General features: G+C 39.3%; 1 long non-coding RNA gene across 1 annotated transcript in view; it reads right to left on the reverse strand.

The window, feature by feature from the left end:
• The window catches only part of LOC139697815 (uncharacterized), a 984,864-nt gene that overhangs the window by 160,454 nt on the left and 807,043 nt on the right, over positions 1 to 17,367 (reverse strand). The window contains exon 8 of the long non-coding RNA XR_011702819.1: positions 1,612 to 1,695. This is a non-coding gene — a long non-coding RNA (uncharacterized lncRNA). The remainder of the gene's footprint in view (positions 1 to 1,611; positions 1,696 to 17,367) is intronic.

Below are 17,367 nucleotides of genomic sequence, written 5' to 3' on the forward strand. Positions count from 1 at the left end.
TAATTGTTGATTTTCTTTAGAGGAGATCTTTTCGTGTCTCAACCTTCATTTTCACCTTCTTCTTTCATGAGTCATCCCTTGAAAATGGTTGAGAAAAAATGTTTAATTATAGGCTCAATCCTACTTAGTTCATTTTGTGTAAGCATTCATTATAATATGAAAATATCATTATATATATACGAGGGTCATCCGGAAAGTAGTACCCGTTCGTGAAATAAAGACACAAAAGTAAATATTAACAAACATAAAAAATTTTATTTGAAAGAGGATACTTTAAACTACTTCTCAACATAATCTCCAAGCAAATTAAGGCATTTGTCATAACGTGTGACAAGTTTCTGTATTCCTGCTGCATAGTCCTTCGCCGCCAGCTCATTGAGATACGCGAGGGACCCATCTTGCACAAATTTTTGCATAATGCAGATGGTGTTTAACAATTTCATGAACAATTGTTCGAGAAACATTGGGAAAATGCTTACAGATGTCATCAATTGTGACGCGCCGATCGTTCCTCACGAATTCGTCAACTGAGCTCACCAGTTGGTCTGTAATGACAGACGGTCTCCCCGAACGCTCATCGTCGTGTGTGTTCCCCCTCCCCATGTTGAAGTTGCGACACCACCGCCGAACAGACGACTCGTCCATTACATTGTCTCCATACACCTCCTTTAATTGGCGATGAATATCACATGGGCGAACGTTTCTTGCATTGAGGAATTTAATCACTGCCCTCACTTCACAACTGGCGGCGTTCTCAATTTTTTTAAACATTGTAAACAATCACAGAAACAACACAGGCAATGCTAGCGTCACGCAACTTGGCTCAGAGAAGGCAGACAAGCCACTGAAGCTATCTGACCTCGTCCAGCGGCTACTCGCGTCGTCAGCACTTCATGCGGCACGAACGGGTACTACTTTCCGGATGACCCTCGTATATATACACATACACATACATATGTGTATATATACATATATATACACAAATAGATGTATGTATAGATGTATATATATATATATATATATATATATATATATATATACATACATACATACATACATACATACATATATATACATACATATATGCACATATGTGCTTCTATAAAAAACACACCAAAAGATATTTATACAATAGTTACATATTCTTATCAATAAATTTTATGGAAATAATTTGTTGATAGAATGTAAAATAAGTATGATTAGAAATTTATCCTACGCCCTTATCACTGCATGCCAACTGTTCGCACTGTACTTTTCTGCATGACAATTTAGTCGAATACATTTTCAAACTCAAATGCTTGGAGATAAATAGCTTTACAATGACAGCACAGAAATTGCAGTGAAAACGTTCTGAACAGACCGTTGACACAAGCGTCACACGTTAATGAGTCTCTTTTACTTGCCTGGAATAATACGTTGCAAAATCGCTAAATGAAACAGAACACTCTGAGACGGCAAAGTAAAGTGGTATTAAATATTATCAGAGTACTCATCTATCATTTCATTCACGAAAATCATATCATGCCATAGGGTGTAAGATTTAAATGGACCGTGCTTTAATGTGGCTTGAATAAAGTTACATCCATTAGGGAAAAAAATTGGCTTACTTACCGCACTAGCTCTAAAATGGAAGTGACTATCAAACGTAGCAGCTCCTTTCATAAGTGGTTTTCATTCTCTCTTGATTCAGTCCGCCTGCGGAGAGAAGAAAAATAAACTCAATGAAAATACCATTCATTTCCATGAAAAATAGATTCGTTATAATGGCTGATATCGAAAAGGAGGTACTTAAGCCACCCTTTTCATGTGTACATAGAACCATTTCTTTTCTTGAATTTCTCCATCGTCCATTATGAATTATGTTCAAAAAATTCAAAATTATAAAAAATTGAGGATCATCATCCATAGAATGATTTTCCAGATTTAATGATTCTCCAAATAACTCTGGTTTGAAAGGTAATTTCTCAAAAGTTCATTCCGCGAACTGCTTTGGAGGTTGCAAAAAAAGTAATTCTTGAATAATGAATGTACCGATCGTAGTAATGAGAAACTTAATGAAAAATAAGAGCTTGAAATCTTACAATGCATTTTCAAGCGTAAAAATCATTCGCCATGACTGGGATGATTTTTACTCCTTGGCGAATGATGGCGATTTTTACGCTTTGAAATTGTTGAATTGTAATGCGCATTAGCAGATGACTCCATTAAAATTTTCTGCTGCGGCATCTCCCGTAGTTTCTTAAGAATTGCTTTAAATCTTAGCGATGTTAGAATTTGCAATGTTTGAGCAAGTTTAGGTGTTTTTAAGATAACTCTGTTGCATCAAAAGATCATCGTTTGCGAAGATATTATTTCTCAACTCAACGGGAGAGATAAATCATTGTATACAAGTAGAGTCACTTACTGAGAGAAAAATGTGTCCCTAATTCATTTTATTATTTTTGTGAAATTGTACTATTTTTATAGTTGATATACTATATATCCATACGCACAGTTAATGAACCTGAAGGTCGGTTTGGTAGGTGATGATAGAGTTCACCCAGTACTAAGCCCGACGGCGTCTTAAATTCACACACCAGGGTAGGGGTAGCCAGTGTCTTTTTCTGTGCTCATTATGGTACCCGAAAACTCTTGGGTTCAGCTGATGGTGCCCAGAGAGAGACTTGGCCGGGAATTGAACTCTTACCCTCCGGTCATTATTCGAAGGTTCTACCCCCTGGACTTCCTCGACCCACAGTTGGTACATATATATATATATATATATATATATATATATATATATATATATATGTATATATATATGTATATATATGTATATATATATGTATATATATATATGTATATATATGTATATATATATATATATATATATATGTATATATATATATGTATATATATATATATATGTATATATATATCTCTGAGTGTACACACGCATAGGAAGAGCGAAACATAAAAATGAAATCCACACGGATCTCTAATTTTCCATGTCCAAACCACCATCTTTTAGGGAAAGATGCTTTGGTTTTGGTCTTTTGGTTTGGCCACGGAGAATTCGAAGTATGCGGGAGTTTCATTTGTATGTTTCTTTGTGTTTTTATTCCCTAGCGCTATCTCGCTTCTCCGTTTAAATTATTATTCACCTCGGTGAGATTTTCCTTCAAGATGTATACATATTGCTCGGCACCTCTAGCAATGTATCCATGAAAATAAACAATCAGTATCGTGACTAGTCTACTGCATATTCAGAATAAACTCTACTGAATAACCAATTTATTTCTCGTAGATTTTCAGGGATAAATATATGCTAAAATATAGCATGTAGACATTGGGAAATATTAATAAGTAGCGTCACTCCCTCGTGAGTGCCTACCTTATCTGTTAACATATTTCCACCTGTTATTTTGTGAGGAGATTTCCATGGGCTATATTGTTGATACGAGTATAATTAGCCAACTTCCGGCTCCTTCCAATTATTTCGGCTTTCTCCTCAAGGGGTTGAAAGAGGGTTAAAAGCGGGGGCTTAGGAAGAGAGAAAAAAAGTGGCTCCGATGACCTCAAGTCCTTCGAGGCGGCCACAACGTCTACAGGGGAAGAGGGGGATGAGGGGGGGGATTGGGAAAATGAGTCGGGGGTGTGTCGGGGAGATCAAGATACTTGAACGAATTGAACACTCCCACTCGTCCTCCAGTCTTCGTACCCATTCGCCTCATTCCTTTCCGGAGAAATCAATTCTCTCAAGCCGCCGAAAGAGAGTCGCTCCTGTTTTTTTTTGTTTCATCGCCGGAGAATCCCAAAAAAAGCGTAAGAGGAAAGAAGAGGAGCGAGATGAACGAGTGGTGGGGAGTAGTTCTCGGCTCTCTCATTCATCCCTCCCCTTAACTCCGCGCCCATCCTCCTCCCTCCGGTCCCACTCTGGCATTTTGAATCGTTTGCGCAACCACCTCGTCGCCTTCCCACAACCAACTGCCGCGGCACGCTCGGAAAACGCCCCCATTGATGCGATAGGAACGCCGTGGGAAACGAGGTGGGGGAGCTGTTGGACGCTTTGTGTTTCCCCACCCACTCCGACTCGAAGCATCTCCTCCGTTTCCTCTTCCTCCGCAGTTTTTGACTCGTGCGGCTTGGGGATTAGGTGGACGGAGCGTTGGGAACAATGGCCTAGTAAAGGAAGTTAAGAAATAGTAAAAATGTGGCTTTTTCTTCCTTTTTGCTCTGAAAGTTTTCGAGTTTTCATTGAAAGGCGAATATCGAACAAATGAAACGAAGGCTAAGACTTGGGAAGGTTAATAACTCCGTGATAACGGAGCGGCCCAATAATAAGTGGCATTGGCTGAAGGCCCGGGGGAAAGGACTGATAATCCTCTTGTATCTCCCACTATGGTTGCCCGGAAATAGTTCAGTATTTTCATTCCTAAATAAAAGCTAACAAAGATATGCTTTAAGGGCAGACACCCCTCTCCGACCGTTTTATATATTTTTACTATTTTCAAAAACTTGAAGGAGAAGTCCCAAAAGAATTCAATTTACACACGAGCAAGAGACGAAAAGGGGTGACGTTCGCAAAAATACTTGGCAAGAAGTTTCGGTGTTGAGTATCATAACCGCTATCACCCGTTGAAATATATGCTAAAAACAATTATCTATTAATGAAGTTGCTCTTCCATTTCGAATACTTACTATCTCCCTTCATTCTATCCATCATACCTTCCCTTTTTCTACCACTTCTTTGCTTGCCAATCGTCCTCTTCTTTAACGCAGTCTCCAGAAGCCGGTCGTAAATCAAAATACTCTTGATCCACCTTTCCTGCCTCCTTTTTCCTTCCTCCAAGCAATCCCTTTTTGCTTTCCCACCTTTCCCATCATTTCTTCGATTGTTTTATTTCATGTCCATTTTACCTTAACCATTTTTCTCTTCGCCCGCGTTTCAAAAGCACTCTGCCGTACTAATGGTGAAATGTCACGAAGGAGATAGAATCCTCGGGTGAGTTTAGACGCTAAAATACCGCAAATCAGTTGACAGCAACGGATATTTGCAGTGTGAAACTCACCGGATTATGCAAATTGCGTACTGATGTACCCACTTAAGAGAAGATAACCACTTTGCCTGTGCCCATGACATATCTTGTTGCAGATGAAATAAAATAAATTTAACGTATCCTATTTAAGTTATTCGATCTTTTATCAGTTTTCTGCTGCATATTTCATACAATTTTTTCATCAACTGCATGGAATTGCGTCGAAAATCTCTTCAAAAAAAAGACTCTTCGGAAAGGTCAATTAATCTTAAGGGAATAATTACACATGCAACTTGATCGGGCACATACCTTTACACATATTTGAGTCAAGCTATTCTACCACGCCCATATTCATAATTGAAGTCTCTAATGATTTGAAATATCCTTTGAAAAATATTTCAAAGCTATATTTTAGTCGTAAATGAGACCAAGAAAAGTTGCCGCGGCTGAATAACGCCCAGCGTTCGTCATAGGTTAATTAATTTGGAATTTAATTTTATCTGATTGCATTAATTTAGCATTTATACTGAAAGCGATATATTGACTATGATATTTGTCTCTCTCTATAATAATCCATTATGTGCAAGACATACTAAATGCCCTAATTTGTGGGTACGATATTCCAGTTAGGGGTAAGGAAAGGGCATGATATAGGAGTGAAAGTAGGTGGGGAATCCAAAAACTCAGATTTGCGGTTGATCAAGGTTAGCCTAGGGGTCATACTCATTGATGAGCGAATCAGAGAACCAGTGTGATAGGTATCGAGTGAGAATCCATGTAAAAAATCAAAGGTAATGGGAATAAGTTAAAAAAAAATTTGAGGGTAAAAACTAAAGTAGATTGAACAATTTATCTGCCAAAGAAGTTCTGGACCAAGACGATTAAAGTAATAAGGACACAAGATAAAGAATTGGGGTAGATCAAGAAGCTTTTAGAAGGAGGTTGGAGTAAATTGCATTTAAGCTATACGAGGATGTTAAGAAATTATCAGTAACATCTTTGATACGGATGATGGGCAATGATAAAGGATGATAGGTGCAGTTTTTACTCTTTTGAAATGTGGGTATGGAGGAGGATAGCAAAGTTGAAATGGACAGAAAAGAAAACATACAAAGAAGTGCTAAGAATGTTGGAGGGGGAGAGAGAGTTGGGAGAGGTCCAAATAAGGCGGGAAAAGTGGATGCAGAGTATTCTTATTGATAATGTAATGCTGAAGACTGATATAGCGGAGAAAATTTGGCAAGCCAGGGAAGGGTAGTCAAAAAATAGGAATATTGGACGGAATAATTAATAATAATAATTTATAAGACAGGACAAGATAAAACGTCTTGTAGATATAAGGTTATTCCTAGTTGCATGCGTGTGTTAGTTGATGGTATAGGTATCTGTATGTGAGTTGAAAAGGTGTTTGCATGAATATATACGATTTTGCAAGTGAAGATTGGGATGAATTTGTGGGTTTTTCCATGCGGTTTTATTCTTAATTACGGATGGTGATCTAACATCCCCCCCCCCCGCCAAACGCCCTTGCGGCGGCTTGCGGCGTACTTTGTAGATAGATAGATAGAATGAAGATAGGTGGACCGTATTCGAAATTGAAGATCAGTTTTATTTACCGTGAGGTTTCAGGTCGTGTACGTATTGTTAGACGAAGGTAAGGGTTATAATGAATTTATGTTGGTGTCCATCCAAAACTTACCTTAAACGGTAGTCTACCAAATAATAATTGAGGCAATTATTGCAACTGCTTCTCAAATGCTCGATTTCCCGTAATCGCTGTGAAAGTTGGCGAACAATGCTTTCTATGAAAAGATTTTAGAGTTACAGGATCGGGTATTGGGAACTATTTCAGAATTCTGGCCAGGTATTTTTAGCGTGCATTGACTCACTGCACATTATATATCTCCCCCAAAACAACCCAATTTACTGCTCTTTGTCTCATGCCATTTGAATTTGCATTCGGTCTACCTTTGAACTTCCATTGTCATAAAAAGTGACTGACGACAAAGGGGAAAGATTTTTCGTTTTTGTTGAAAAATCACAAGAAATTGGAAAGGTCTTTGGGGGATGCCGACACAATTTCCGTCGGAGTTCCATCATCACGCTTCTGATTTCACAATCCTTTCGTTTCCATAGTCCCACACCTTGACATGATGGATCTCCGGCGGTGACGTCTAAATTTCACACGTCGATATACAAGCGTACAAATCGCTGGGAGGAGGAAGCAGCCACCGAGCACAAAGGATGGCGTGATCGGCGCAAGCATTGTGAGTGCCGAGAAAATCTTGAGGGTAAGGTGTCCGACAGCCACGTCTCTTCACTGCCACCTCGATTAGAGGCGTGGAGATGTCGTGCACCGAGGTTTTGGTCACGCACTTGTCTTCTCAGTGGTTTCATTTTCCACCGGGTTTCTCGATCGTAGGGATGTAGAGGCTCAAGAGTTTCGAAATTACGTTCGCCGTCTCCGAATGCTTTTAGTTTAAACGGTTCACGGCGGAGAATGAGTTCAAAGAACTTCTTAAGGGAGTGAGTTTTTGTCATAAATTTTAAGTAGTAGGCAATAACATCAAAATTTAAGACCAACTGAGATGAAATACAGGTATGCAAGCACTGAATATCGATCATAGTGTCCGATGGAGGTTTTTGGAATTCTAAGTTTATTATCTTTAGATACTAATCCAAACAGAGTCGATATTTTCAATTTCTGTAATCTTTGACATGAATAAATCTGGAATACCATTCTTAATAGTATTTTCCTCCGAGAAAAGAGAAAAGATATTGTATCTTCTGGTATATTCTGAGAAAAATTGCGTCTCAGAATTAGGATTGCAAATCTTTCTTTGCAGGTAAATTTGTGCCCTGGAGAATTGCTAAGTTTTCTAGGTTTTTCAAGTGTACGTAACGTGCTCTGGATTAAATCATTCAAAGTTTTTATTTCCAGTCATTATTTTGGCATAAAATCAACTCTGTATACGTAGTCATAAACTGTATACGATATCTGGATGTTGGAGTATAAATATTTATCTTTGGAGATATATATCATGATACAGCGAAAATGTTAGGAAATACGAAATAAATTTAATTTTTCTAGGTAACGTTTGCTGAGTATGGTCCGTCAAATATTAGTCATGAGTATACGCATCGGGCCACACATTCGTAATATTCCGATATGTAGCCTTGGAACTAAGCAGGTGATGGAGGTACAATACAGCGTCGGTTTTTATTAGTTTTGATTAAAAGACAACATAATCCTATTCTTAACAGTTTGAATCTCCGAGAATTATTCCATGAAATCTGAAAAAATATATATTTCATGAGATCATCAATAACAAAAGTAAGACTCCTAGTATAATCAGAAAGAGAGAAAAAAAAGAACAACTATGAATATAAGGCAATCAAGGCATTTGCAATTTTATTAATTTACCATTTGATGACGCAGTTTATTACAAAAAGATGAAAGGAACAAATATTTTGGGGCACGTAAATGACATTCATGAGGAAATAAATTGACCAGAAGACCTCTTTTACGGGAATTGTGATGTCATTACGGGTATTGTAGAACATAAGCTAAGAAAGCGCTGCTTGTTTTTTGAAAGGATTATATTGGAAAATTTATTGAATAGCCCAGGAGAATGATAATAACAACTGTTTTCAGTAAATCATTCCGAAAATTTGTTGAATGCGGCTGTATAAGGTTACCTACCTTCCCTAAAATGCCATCTCTTTGATACCTTGATATCTCCTTAGTCTCACACTCGTCTTTACTTTACCTTCTCAATCTACTAAGTGAAGTTGAATTGCGTGATGATTATATGACTTATTGTGATTCAGTTCGCAATTTAGGCATTGCCATAACTAGTAATCTTTCTTGGAACCTTCACTTCAATGATATCTGCGACAAAGCCAGTGCATCATCCCTCCATCAGCAAAAACTGCATACGAATTTATTCCTGATCTCTACAAGAAAAATTTCGATCTCATCTCTGATATTTCCTTCATTTTATCATTATAGCATTGTCTATAACGATAACCCTAAATAATTACACCGAAACGTACAAAGACTACTATATCCCGGTGTAGGGTCTATTTTGGTCCTCAGAAGCGATGCCCATGTATCTTCACACCTGCTTAGCTAAGGCTGGCTAAAACTATGCAATAGAAGAAAAATGTGCTTTCATTGGCACTCCATTTGTAAGAGTATTCCAAATTACCTCCTTAAAATGTTTTAGATTAGGTCAGCGGTTACAAATAAGGCTTCTCGCATCGAACTCGCTGTGTCTGCATTATCCAGTAACCCAATCCAGTCTAATCAAAGGTCCTTTCCGATTTCAGCCTCTAAACTATGGAATTCCGCGCTCGACGATCTTAAAACTTGGGTTCTATATTTATGTACAGAGATATAGTGCATGTTATTTTATATAATACTAAACTATTATAATATCTTTCTAGTAATACAAGTTATTCTTATAATAACTATTGCTAAATAAAATGCTAGTGCCTTAGGCTAATGTATGGTAGTGTGATAATATGTGATAATATCTACTATACCTTATTTTATTTCGCTAAACATTGGACATGTGTAATTGTTCAATGGTTGAGACCGAGAGCAGAATAAATTTATATTTTATTCAACTTAATCGTCCATCGGCCTTCTCAGTGGGACCTTTCCCTTCTATTTTCTCATCCATTATGCTCGTAACAAATTCAATGTAACGCAAGCGGTGCTCAATTCGTCTGTTTTATCGTTTCCTCATCGTACTCAAATTGTGGCTTTTATTTCTCTACTCATCTGAATGCGTCTTTATTTCTCATAGTATCTATAGATAAGGGTTTCAGCATCCACCTCCATCACAACATTTTAGTCTCCTATCCTGATTTGCTTTTCCAATGATTCACGTATATGATCAGTATGTTATTAAAGTCTTAGTCAAAACGAGTACTTTCACATGATGGTCCCTTGTTTATATACGTATCTTATTTGAGAGTTTCAGTTATCTTTCATGGTGAATGGCTATGGGGTTTGAATATCATCGGGTGCAGGCCTCATATAAAATTGTAGAACGGAATAATCCATCGCATAGTGGAAATAGAGCGCGCTAGGAGCAAAACTATGAGATAGTATCAAATTATAGCATAAATTGAAAGGTATGAACACATAATGCTGAAGAAAACAAATTAATCTGATAAAAAAATTAAAACTTATTGCTTATTGAATAAATATGTATGATTAATAAATATTTTTGAGTAACTATTTCCCATTTTACTTTTATATTGATTAATAGGAATGTGAGAATCATTCAAAATTAAAAAAATAATATTCGAAAAATATTTATTACGTTAAAACATTGGTCATTTATCATGAATATCCATCACCTATGGCGACGAACACCCTAAACCGAGAAAAAATTCCCCGAGTTCTCTTCAAGCATCACCGTAGTTTATTCTTTAACAGAATTGCATAGTTTCGGGAAGGCTATCATTATATTTCATCAAGTTTGTAGATTTGATAATAGCCATGAATTGAGTAGCAAAAGAGAAATTATTCAACATAAACCATTATGACCTTCAATTTTACAATAAAAATGTAAAACATTTCAATCTTTCCATTCTAGTTTACAGTGTTTACGCGGCTTCTTTTATTCCTCGTGAAATCGTTGCGGGGATACAAGCGTTTCGTTACCTCTGAGCCCTCAATCCATTGCGCTCGGGCAGAGGACAAAGGACCCTGTTCCCTTTCCAACGACTCAGCCACCGCTTTCACCTTGGCTGTGTCCCCATTCAACGCACGGAACCAATCCTTTATTTTCTTCCCTTCCCATTCCTCCCCTCCTTGGAAAAATATCCATTTTTTACTTCCACCGACCATTTTACTTTTTTCCCCATCTCCTCCTCCCTCCCTCAATTTCCACGACTTTTCACGAACTCCGCCATTTTTATCATCGGCAACGTTCTCCCACCTCCTTCCCGACATAACCCAGCATCGATGTTTTCTAATTTTCTGTGTGTTTATTTCTCTGTTGTCGAAACTGGAAACACGACCATCTCCTTGGCTCAGAAAACTATGGGGGTAGCTCGTATTACGGGATTATTATGATAGGATACGACGACTTAATGGAGAATATCAATGTATTGTAACTTCGAAGTTATGTTCCTAGAATTTAATAGTTTTCGAAAGAAGATCATGAAAATGCTAGGGAACGGTATTTTAGCTCAATTCATTATCAACTAGGCCGTGCATGTTTGCTGATTTTTTATCCTGAAAAATAAGTCATTTTTGCCTATTTTCGGACCTGCCATCTTTCATTATTTGCACAAGTAAGCAGGTGAAATTATAAAATAATAATTATGGGTTCCGATGGTAATTAAGGGAAGAAAATATGATAAGATATCATTGAATTACTTAAAAATTATTCTAGACTAGAATACAATGCTTTAATGTTTCAAGGGGTCAGATCAGGTATGAGCTTTGGTTTGGAATAATTTCGTACGCAAATAACGATCTTGGAAACGAGTTTTCCCCCTGCTTGAAATGGTAATAATCTTTTTCCCATATGTTTTCGGAAAGTTTTGTAAAACATGTTGGCTCGTATTTCAATGTTTCTTCTCCGCAAGACCAAGGGGATAGAACGGACTTCAAACATATCTAGTTGTCGACGTGCACAAATTTTGCTTTTTTGTGCTCTGGCACATGGCGAAAACGCTCCCATTTTCCGGTCAGAAAAAAAAATCCGCTCGTGTCCTCTCGCAAGATTTTTAATTGAAATCCATTTTGGATGGACTTGAGCAAGTTGTTTTGCTTCCCGAAACATCGATATGTGTAATGGCCACTCCCACCCTCCAAATTATCTCGCTCTTTTTTCCCCCCCGCTTTCTCACGCCTTCAGAATGCCGCGCGAAACTTCTCTCACCCCCAAGAACCCAATTCAACACCACCCCCCCTCCAATCTTTCCAACCTCATTCCATCCATACCCAACATCGGCCACCTTCCTTTCCCCCATCGAGAACCTCCCTGCCCCTCGCTTACCCAATTCCATCCACCCACAACCCCCCTAACCCCCGTGCACAATCTCACCCACCGTTTTTTTTTTCCTTCCATCTTTTCTCTCAGGGTTTCCCACCAGTCTTCCTCCGTGTTTTTCGTTTCCCCGGCAACCCCCACCCCATCCTTCACTCTCCCCCCTCTCCATTCCCCGCCCTTCCATTTTCTCCTTTTACCCAATCCCCCCTTCGCACTCCCGCCGACTCCTCCCACCCCCAACCCCTTGCCCCTCCCACCAACCTGCGGAAGGAGGGGAAGTGGAAGAAGAAACCTTTTAATTAAACATCACGGTTCTCCGACAGCGGTAATCCTTAGTGCGGGTTTTCGGAGAGAGAGAGAGAGAGTGGGGGGTTGCGGGTGTGGGCGGGTGGGGTAAAAGAGGGTGTTGGCCGTGGGGGTGGGAGGGGAGGCTAGTAGAGAAAGGTGTATGAGTGCGAGATGGGGAATGGGGGATAGTTTTCGAGATTGGTGCGGGAGGGAGGGAAGGAAGGAGGTGGGTCGGTGATGAGGCTGAGAATGGGAAGAGTGGAGAGGGTTGATGGGAAATGGGTCGGCGGTAAGGGATGTCGGGGGGAGGGATGGGGGAAGGAATGGGAGAAGGGGCCCGTGCTGGGAGGGATGAGTGGGGGAGGGGGAGGAGATAAAGGAAAGATGGTTTAGCCTTGGGCGAAGACGGGAGGGCTGATGAGTGTCTTACCGTCCACGAAAGTTGTAAATGCATCGCTCGTTTGGTTTCCTCCTCCTTTCCATCCTTGCCTCGGTCATCTTTAGCCAAAGATCCTATCGAAGTACGGATTTGTGGCATGGAATGGGTGAATCGTATTGTCTTGCCTAGCTTTTTCTTTTTTTTAAATCTGCCGACGGCTAGGGTCATCATCATATATTTGTCCTTCAATCCGAAGAGTGGTTTGATGTTGGACTTCCGTTCTTCCTCGTCAAATGCTTATGCCCGCACATTCCTCCCTGATGACCCTTCTTACCCTTCTTTTACCCATCCTCTTTTATTGTACGTATTATCTCCTGTTTTACCTCCTGGTACCTTAATTTCTGGGAAATTCATGGTGGATTCATGGTGACTTAATGTGTGATTATGAACAAAAAGTAACTCCTTCATATTCATTTGGTTCTTTTTTCCGCAGAGGCATAACGTCACACATTTTATTTTTGAATCAAATTCAATTTCAGGCGCTGATAAATCCGGGAGTTAATGAGAATTTTTACCAATTTTTTTCATATTTCTTTCAACTGAGATGAAGAATGCGGATGACAATAAAAGAGTGACACTTTGGCTGAAAAAATAATAGCATTAGGATTTCTCCGAGTGATTATCACTGTGGGAATTAGGCTTTTGCTTGGGTCATTACTATGGCTATAACTGCAATTACTATGTTGATTTGGAGAACAACATGTTTTGGTTCGGGGTCCAGTTGGTTGTGATTCAGGTATTCAAGGTCCCTTTCAGTCAAAAGAAGGGTGGAGCTGCAAAATGAGTATCAAGTGTGCTGTAGATTAATTGTTATCATAACTGCACGGATATCGATTGTCTCAAATTTGACAATAATCCGCGTTTAAAAATTGATATTAATTATATTTGAAAAAGTAATAAGAGCAATAATTTACAATTTCAACAATTTTTTTGCAGCTAAAACTTGTATCCCGATCGAAACCCAATGACCGAATCAATTTGCTTTTAACAATAAAGATCGGCTCACAAAGACTGGAGACACCGAACTCATGTTGTTAAAGTTCTACTGAACTTGATTACAGAGGATCTGGCCATTCACACAAATTTTCATTAATTTTTAATACGCAAGTCCTTTAATTAAATCGCAGTATTGATTAGTTCTTTTTACGGCAAAGAAGGGAATTTTTTAGTCGATGGTCGTGCTAAATGCATAAATTGCGTTCTCACAAATTCGGTGGCACCTTCAGAATTCATGGAAAAAATCATCATGTTTGATGTTCTTATTCCAAGCTCTATTTTACATGACAGCATTTTATAAATAACAGGATAAACAAAAACGATAACTTAGAAATTAAAGTGAAACTGATAAAATTGTTATTTTTAATGCTTAAATGTTTATAAAATACTTTTTTTTAACATATTACTTTTTTACCTGTAAATAACGATGCATAAAATAATGAAACTATGAAAACGTTTTGCAAATTTAACTCTCATTTATTTTGTACCTGGCAAATTTGGCTCAAGATTTATTTTTCTAAGGCCACTTGAATTTAGGGATCTGTGTTGCTATGCGAGGGTGCACAGCGAAGCAAAGGGAACAATTGAGGGGCTTGGCGAGAGGTTCTAAATCGCGCGGAAGGAGCTGGCGAGGTGATGAGAAGCAATCAGTTGGTCACTGGAACAATGTTACGTTGGAAAGTCAGTTGAGCAAACGTACGGTTTGCTTTTGCGTTTTTTTTCTTTTGTTTCCCTGCAAACTAAAAAAGAAACGCGGAAAGAAAGTAGGACATCGAAAGTAGGAGGTGATGTTCCGATCCAGTTTGGATGGAGGCGCAGAATGGGAGATGGGATTCGATTAAGAGAAGAATTATGAGAAAATATTTAATGGATTTACACCTATTTCCATTCATCGCTCATCGCCCACCCTTCTTTTCATTTATTTCCATGGTCCAAAAAAAAACAATCTCTAGCGACACCGCCTTTCCGACCAGCACCTTCTCATGCGCCCCGCACGCGTTACGTTCTTGGAAAGTGCGCGACCTTTTTTTTAATTCTAATTTTTTTACTGAGGGGGCGAGAGGTGAGTTAAATTGAAAAGGATATGCAATGCCACCGGGCGAGACGCACTCCCCTCCTCAAGGGTTAGGATGAGGGGAGGGGAGGGTGGGAGGGAGACAGGAGGAAGGGATTTAAGTGTATTTGGGTGTATGCTTGTGAATGTGTGTGTGTGTATGCGAGCGCTTTAAGCCGCTGAAAGCGTATAAACGTTCTCGGGTATAAATTACGTCGGCGGCTGATTTCGTTTGGACGGCTTCCCTCTCCTCTCTCTCTCTCCCTCTCTCGCGTGGATTAATGCACTTGCTTTTAATGAGAGTCGTTTTTGTTCATTAGGTCGGTCGCATGCCGACTGGGAGTGGTGCGGAGAACGAAAACGAATCCGCTACCGTGAGGATATTTCTGTTCAGGTGTCCCAGAGCCGGAGTATCTGACGGGAAAGTAAGAAAACACTAAAGGTAATCTCACACCTCTGTTTGAACACTCCTCACGTGGTGAAAATATCATCGGAAATTATTTCGCACAATAAACTTCTTAAGGATGGCTATTCACCCTCTCCTGATTTTTAATTTCTTTTGTAACTTTACCAGGAATAGTGGTGGGCATATTTTTGAGTGACTAGTCTTCAATTCAATTTGAGTACAATATTAAGACGCTCTAACATTTATTCCAACGTTAATTCGTTTTTACCAATTTATTATCTTTTTCAGAAACAGCGCAGGGTAAAAAATATTTGTGCGCGATATTTGCTTCGAGGTCGATTTTTTTTTAAATTACGGAGTGTGGATTATATTTTAATTTATTTTCATTTTCTTGTGGAAATAGTTTTATTATAATTGTGGACTAAAGAAGTCCCATGAAGGTAAAAAATCAAAGGAATATTAAAACAACGCAATATTTTGTAAACCGATTATTTTTTTAAAGTGTCTTACCCTCTTACAGTAATTTGAAATTGGTTCTTCAAATGCGTTTATTTCTATATTTTCGAATGATAAATAATACTTCAATTCGGGATAACTCAGAAGTAATTTTTAAATGCCACCGAAATGTGTTTTGTGTTTGTCATCTTCTATGACACGTGGAATCCTTTTTGATTTGAGATATCATAATAAAAATTGCCATAGGCAAGCTTATGGAAAAATTTAGAGTTAAATTAATTATGTTTTCCATGCCCCGTGGTAATGACTTTAATTTAAGCTCGCTTTGAATAAAGTGTGCACAAGGGCTGCCTATTTATAAGGAGACGATTCGTTAGGAGGGAGTGGAGAGGAATCGAATGAGGCATGAGGAAATTAATGGGATGGAAAGACACGCATTTAAAGACCAAAGCAATTGGAATGATATCGGATTTCCGTGACGCAGATGCATCCACCACGTGCGTGCTCTCGTGACTCAGTGTCTCTTAATTGATTCGAATGACGTCCCTCGCTCCTAGACATCTCCTGCTCCACTTATAAGTCACTTCTCGCGACATCCGACACTAACCCTCTCAAATGAACACCCATTCATCCTCATTAACCGGGGAGCCTCCCCCCCGACTCCTCTCGCAATGCGTCGTCCCCCCCCTGTTTTTTCGCCCAGCCTCTCTCTTCCCTCCCTCCCGCCCCGACGAAAAATATCGCATTTTGACCTCGTTCGTTCGTTCACATTCCAGACCGTGGTGCCGTCTTATCGCGTGGGGCCACGTCCAAAATAAATCGAAGAAAAATGAGCGGCGTGAGGAAACCACGAGGGAGGATTCGCTCCGAAAACGAACGCGTGGCCTGTTAAGCGGATCGGATTATGGCGGCACGTAGGTCGTAGGTTCTGGGGGACCTCGGGAAGAGTCCTTTCGGCATTAGTTGTCCCAGCCTTTCCGGCATCCGCGGTACCCCGACCAATCTCTCTTTAATTCCGACGTCGTCGGTTCTCTACTTTCAGAGGGGAGGAGAGAAAGAGAGGTGTCCGGATTTCTTCCCCCTTGCCACGCTTCCTTTCGTCGCCTCGGAGACCACGTCAAGAGGGAGAGACGGGTGGGTGGAGAGGCATTTTATGTAGGGTGGAAGGAATGCTGAAACCGTCGCTGCCGGGAAGAGGACACGGGAGTGGACGATTGGTGAGTACCTCAAGATATTTTTTTTTGTGCAAACTTAGAAATCATCTGCAAAGAGATTAGCGAACTCATGCGCCGTTTGGCCACCTTTCCGGAACGAGGGCGCCGTTTTCATTCGGCAGAAGGAAATCCTGCGACTCGGTTGTAAGAGGTGAACTTTTAATTTTATTTCAACGGAATCAGGAAATCAAACAAGGACTCATACATACAAACACACGAACATTTAAGTCCAATTCGTTGCTCGGCCTTGTAGGATTTTTGAAAGGTTGTTTTCAACATTGATCTTTGGTTTTTGAGACCAGTGTACTTGAAAGAATCAATATAAATGTATTGTATTAAAGTTTTAAAATAGGTAACCTACCGTTTTTTTAAAATAAAATTCCGCTGAAAATGCGGCAAAAAAAATTTTACTTTTGCCGCATTGTTTTTGTCGAGCATGGATTGAAATAACAGGGATTAATTAGTAAGTAGACTCAA

The sequence above is a fragment of the Hetaerina americana genome, unplaced genomic scaffold, assembly GCF_022747635.1.
Source record: "Hetaerina americana unplaced genomic scaffold, ioHetAmer1.1.p SCAF_8, whole genome shotgun sequence".
Lineage (NCBI taxonomy): Eukaryota > Metazoa > Arthropoda > Insecta > Odonata > Calopterygidae > Hetaerina > Hetaerina americana.